We start from the raw sequence: 6612 nt of genomic DNA on the forward strand, positions 1-6612 counted from the left end.
TTTGTTTTGGAGCTGGGGGGTAATGGTTGGGTATTGTAGCGGTGGGGGGAGCAATGGTTGGGTATTGGAGCCGGGGGCAATGGTAGGGCATTGTAGCTGTGGGGGAGCAATGGTTGGTTTTGGAGCCGGGTGGCAATGGTTGGGCATTGTAGCTGTGGGGGGAGCAGTGGTTGGGTATTGGAGCCGGGGGCAATGGTTGGGTATTGGAGATGGGGGGCAATGGCTGGGTTTTGTAGCTGTGGTGGGAGCAGTCGTTGGGTATTGAGCTGGGGGGCACTGCCAGGTGCAATAAGATGACCATTAATTCCTTGGCTGAAAGTGAGGAAAAGATGCAACTGCAGCTTAAGATAACGTTGCTAAAGGAGACCCAGATGTTCGAGGACCATGGAGGGGAGATTCGACAGGTTTTGTTCTCAGTGATGGAACAATGAACATAGAATGCAGGACAGAATTAGTGCACCATCGAACTGGATGCTCAGGCTTCAAGTGACGCCTCAAAGGGAGATGCTTGTAGCATGTATGGTGTATTCCTTCTTTCCCCCATACAACAGGGATTGGGTGATATCAAGAACAACCTAATCCCCAATAAACAGCTGGCAGAATGGAAGATGTCGACGTCATGCTTTCCATAGTGAACTCAGGAGGTTGGACAGTGTCTGGGATACGTCTCACCCATGCCATGTTAAACTTAAGGGTCTGGGAGGGATCATTCCTGCCATGACAATACAAGCGACCCATGGATCCATAAAAGTATGGTCAGTAGAATCAGTTCGGAAACTGGAGGAGAAATTGCATAATGAATATCATCCCTTCCCACCGTACCTGGAGCAAATAAATGAATGAAGGACAGCACCAGACATGGCAGGATGTTCTTTACTCAAAGGATGTGTCGATATCACCTGGGAGAAGTTAATGAAACACTATGGGGGTTTTGTTTGGAATAAAGAAACAACAAATTGCACCATGTCTGGAACAAGCTGGCACCAGAGATAAGCTAATGCTAGATGTGTCGCACAGGGGCGATATTGTGTCGCTTCGCACCTCAACTGCCCAGTCACTCACTCCTCTTTCTGCTTTGAACCGACCCCGGTCACCAAGATAGATCATGAGATCCTGATACCAGTGACCAAGCATGATGTTACTAACATCACAGTGCACGGTGATACGCTCTCAGACACTGACAAAATATTGATTGGATTTGGAGATTCGCTGGACGCCCCACCACCATCCCACACACGACACTAAAACTAAAAGAGATTATAGAACGAAGTGATATCTCAGTAAAACACCTGCACCAACTACACCAGGAAAATGAAAACCTGCTAACAGAGAGAGAGGGGGTGGGAAGGAAATCGCGTTGGGAACAGGTCAATATCATCTCGATACACCCGTTGGTCAGAATTATTTCACAACTGTTAGTTATTTTCCAATGCCGTCCACTGGACCCGGTCATCATCCTTTACATATGGCTTAGACAAAGCCTTACACAATTGAAGAGGAAAAACAAGAAGCCGGGTCAGCAGAGAGCTCTCCCAAGCCTGGAGTGCGGGGGAACTCAGGAATAATTATCAACCAATCAAATAAGACCAAAGGAACCGTTGGAGCCGTGCGGACATGTTCGCAGTGCTGACATCAATGTAACAGTAATCGACTGCAAACTCCAAGCAGATCAACGGTAAAGACAGAAAGAAAGTTAATTGGCTCAGAGTGATTGATGAAATTCTGGGTCTAAAGGTGGGAAATGTTTGAATGATTTAAGATGATTTATGTTAGAATGCTTTAAGATGATTCACTGGTCCAACTATTCCAGCACCCTTTCACTTAGGTTTGCATTATTATAGCAACATGGGAGATCGAAGCAGATTCAATGGTAACTTTCAAAAGTGAATTGAAAAAATACTTGACGGGCAAAAATTTGCAGGGTTCTGTGGAAGTGCAGGGCAGTGACTCTAATTGGACAGATCTTTCACAAATCGGGCACAAATCTGATGGGCCGAATAGCCTCCTTCAGCTCTGTGTCACTCTAGGATGCTCAATCCTCTGCCTCGGTGTGGTTTATTTAGTCCTGTGGGATACAAATAGTAATGTTCTTGAGCAGGTGACTTCAGATAAAGACATTTAGCAAAGGATTGGGAAAATCAATGGACTGTGGAACATTCAATGGATCTTGAAACTCACGGGTTGGCGGACCTGCTTAATTATTACAATCCAACATCATGATGGGCTGCTCGGAACAACAGGAGGTCAACAACTTTTATGAAGACACGGACAGGGGTTGAACCCGCACTTCTCGCTTCACAGGACTGGTGCATTACCGCTTGATAACACAGCTTCGTATCCAAAGCACTGATGTTACTTTTTCTACAGTGAAATACTGCGGATGCTGGAAATCTGAAAAGCAAACTGAAATTGCTGTACACACTCAGCAGGTCAGGCAGCATTAGTGGACAGAGAAACAGAGTTAGTGTTTCAGGTCGATAACATTTCATCCGAACTGGGAGAAGTTTGAGATGTGAGCAGGGAAAGGGGGCGGGGAGGAAAGAACAAAATGAAAGGCCTCTGAGAGGGTGGAAGGCAGGAGTGATTACATGACAAAAGGGAAAGGGGATGGGAATGAGCCACGAAAAGAAAAAATATGCGCCGAGAGGAAGTGTAAAAGGGAAAAGCAGAATTATTACCAAAAGCGACTGTCCAAAAAAAATGGGAGCAGTGTTTAGAATGTGAAATTACTGAGCTCAGTGTTGAGTCCGGAAGGCTGTAAAGTGCCTATTCGAAAGATGAGGTGCTGTTACTCGAGCTTCCATTGAGCTTCATTAGAACAGTGTAGGAAGCCGAGGAGAGAGAGGTCAGAGCGAGAGCTGGGCGGGGAATTAAAATGACCAGCGAAGAGAAGCTCAGGTTCCTGCTTGCAGACTGAATTGAGGGGTTCTGCAAAGTGATCACCCAATCTATGTGTGGTCTCCCCAACGTAGTGGAGTCTGCGGCGAATACAGTTTACTAAATTGCAAAAAGTACAGGTAAATCGTGGTTTCACCTGGAAGGTGTGTTTGGTTCCCTGGACAATGAGAAGGGAAGAGGTAAAATGGCCGGTTTTGCATCTCCTGCGCTTGCACAGGCAGGTGCTGTGGGACGGGAAAGGGGTGGTGGGTGAGAGATGAGTGGACCAGAGTGTCGCAGAGGGAATGGTCTCTTCCGAATGCTGAAGGGGGATGATGGGAAAGATGTGTTTGGTGGTGGGATCACGCTGGAGGTGGTGGAAATGGCGGAGGGTGATCCGTTGAATGTGGAGGCTGGTGTGATGAAAGGTACGCACAAGGGGACCCCTATCGTGCTTCTGGGAGGGAGGGGAATGGGTGAGAGCCGAAGTGAGGGAAATAGAACGGGCACGGTCGAGGGTCCTGTCCACCGTGGTGGAGGCGATTCCTCGGTTGAGGGAAAAGTAAAACATATCGGAAGGTGGCATCATCAGAAGAGAAACTGAGAATAAGAAATAAGAATCAAGGTGGGAGGAAGTGTCGTCAAGTTAGCTGTGGAAGAAGCTGGGCTTATTTGGTTGATGTGAGTGGTTTCAAAGGATAAGTAGTTCAATGTATGTTCAATACAAGTTCAGCCAGGCGGAGGAGGGTGCTAGTGATAGGGATTGTGTTGGTCTCCATTCAGGGAAGAAGCCGTCCTGCTGGAGGTGTAGAGGGAATAGATGCCCATAGTGAAAAGCAGGAAACTGGAGAGTAACTGATGTTATATTTTTCCACAGCAGCATTAAAATCAATGGCATTATCAATGGATTTGTATTTTGATGTGAAAGGAATTTGTTGAATTGTGTACAACTGTGCATTGCTGTTTATATCACCAGGATGGCCGAGTGGTTAAGGCGTTGGACTTAAAATCTAATGGGCGTTTGTCCACGTGGGTTCGAACCCCACTCCTAGTAGATGCTCAGGTAATGGAATTGAACATAAAAACTAATAATATTTTTGGTTTGAAAACGCTTATGATCTCTGCAAGGGATTGTGCCATATTTATAATTCACCCTTCAAGACAGCGTTTCTTCATTTCCAATTGGTGTTCTGAACATAGGAACAGGAGGCCATTCAGCACCTTGAGCCTGTTCACCATTCACTGAATTCCTGTCTGAGCTGTGTCTTAACTCCATCCATCAGCGTTGGCTCCAAATCATTTTAACGCATGTCTAGCAAAAACCTACCCATCTCAGATTAAATTATTAGTTGAGCTGGCATATACTGCTATTTTGTGAGAGAGAGTTCGACACTGCTACCAATCTTCGCGTGAAGAAATGTTTGCTAACTCCTTTCCCGAATGGCCTTGAAGTAACCAAATTACTATTATACTTTAGTTTTTTAGGTCAGGATATGTATAATGTAGCACCAATGTACAAGGTGGAGATAATGAGTTAATCCATACCCTGAGTTAAATGATATATGGGCCTGTATATTGCATTTACCCAGCTAAGCTTTAAAAACATGGTTAAATGACTTCGAATGCTGAGAAATTAAACTGCAGGGCAACTCGTGGGAAGATTAGTGGAGGATGTCTGTTCGGCCAGGCGAGGCAACACATACGAGATAACACACCTAAGAATTCGTTTGTTGTAAACTCACAACAGGGTTCCATTACATCAAAGTATGGTGGGACTAATCAGAATGTGCTTGCTTTGCAGAAGTAACCCGAGAGAAGGTCAGAATCTGCGCTTTGCAGAAATTGAACGAGGACTGTTATCTTAAGAAAACATGCAACGAGCAAACCACCTGACCAGAGACAAACGGACGGTTGTAAAGCAATAGATTAAAATGAGGCCACAGTCACCGATAATAGGCCTGTGCATTTATAGGTGGCAGGAAGGATTAAATGTCACGGTTTATAATTGCCATTTAGCAATAAATGTGTATATGCTGATAAGCTTTGCACCCGCCCCTAGGGCAGGGGTTTGATTTTTGTACAATTGTGAACGTTGCTGGGATATCGGTGGAGTCGGATTTAGACAGCGATCTGAAAGGTTCTCCACAGGCCTGCGAGTAAAGACCGTTTTGAACCATAACTCTGAGTCTGTCATCTTTTCCGGGGATGGTGTTCGCGTCGAACTTGCATATCACTTGGTCCACAAAACACCTACAACAGGCCTGCCTCTGATTTTATGATTATGTCCCCTTGTCCGAGACTCCTGCAACAATGGCAAAAAAGGTTTCTCTCTATCTACCTTATCAACTTGTTTCTAAATCTTAAAAACGTCAATCAAATCCCCACAACCTTCTATATTGCAGGAAGTACAAGCCCAGTTTATGTAATCTCTGCTCATATTTTAACCCTTGGAGCGCTGGTAACGATCTGGTGAATGTGCACTTCACTTCCTCCAAGGTCAATCTATCCTTTTTAACAGGCAGTGCCCAGAACTGTACACAGAAATCCAGATGCGGTCTAACCAGATCTTTGTATAGCTGTAGAATAACTTCCTCTCCTTTATATTCTAGCCCCTCGTTATAAAGCTTAACATGCTATGAGATTTTTATAATTATTTCTGTACCTGACTGCTACATTTTAGTGGTCTGTGTACATGAACCCGAAATCCCTTTGGAACTCCACTGTTCCGAGCTGTACACCATGTAATTAATTCTCTGATCTACTTTTTTCGTCTAAAATGAAAAACGACATACTTACCTGCTTTGAAATCCACCAGCCACTGTTTCGCCCATTCACTTAATCTATCAATATATCTTTGTTATTATATGCTGCTGCCTACACGACTTACCGTACCACCAACCTTTGCATCATCGGCAAACGTGGATATATGGCTCTCTATTGTGTTTTCTAAGTCATTAATGACTATAGAAGGAACCATTTATTTAATATCAACATTTATAAACGGGCCATGATGCGACACCCTGGCAGGGTCTGTGGGGAGAGGAAGGTAGGGTTAAGGTTTCAGCTAGATGACCATCTTCACCTATAAATAAACATCACGCAAGTGTTAGTAGTTTTTAAAGAGTAAAAAAGAGAACTTGCACTCCTATTGCACCTTTCACGACTTTGGGACGTCCAAATTGCTCACCAATGCTCAGTTTGAGTCCCCACAGGACCACTAGAGTCCAGACCTCATTACAGCCTTGATCCTAATATGGACAAAGGAGCTGACTTCTAAAGGTGAGATGAGAGTGATTGCTCTTAGCATCAAAACAGCTTTAGACCAAGTTTTTTTTATCAAGGAGCCCGAGCAAAATTGAAGACAATGGAATCTGTGGGGGGACGGGCACGGGGTGGGGGGAACCGCCACTGCTGGAGACATACCTAGCATAAAGAAAGATGCTTGTGGTTGTTGGAGGCCAATCATATCAGCACCGGGCCATCACTGCAGGAGTTAATCTTCACCTGCTTCATCAATGACCGTCCCTCTATCAGAAGATCAGAAGTGTGGAAGTTCAGCCATGATTGCACAGTGTTCAGTTCCATTCTCATCTCATCAGATAATGAAGCAATCCTGGACTGCATGCAGCAAGACCTGGGCAACATTCAGGCTTGGGCTGATATGTGGAAAGTAACAATCGCCCTACACAAGTGCCAAAGCTTCTTCTACAGTACCTCCCAAAACCGCGATCTGCA

General features: G+C 44.9%; 1 non-coding gene across 1 annotated transcript; it reads left to right on the forward strand.

Moving 5' to 3' along the window:
• Positions 1–3848: 3848 nt before the first annotated feature.
• Positions 3849–3931, forward strand: trnal-uaa (transfer RNA leucine (anticodon UAA)). The gene has a single exon. It is a non-coding gene; the product is annotated as a tRNA-Leu (tRNA).
• Positions 3932–6612: the final 2681 nt, after the last annotated feature.

Source organism: Somniosus microcephalus, unplaced genomic scaffold (assembly GCF_052327205.1).
Source record: "Somniosus microcephalus isolate GS21.2 unplaced genomic scaffold, FLI_Smic_1.0 unresolved_chr1, whole genome shotgun sequence".
NCBI classification, from domain to species: Eukaryota; Metazoa; Chordata; class Chondrichthyes; order Squaliformes; family Somniosidae; genus Somniosus; species Somniosus microcephalus.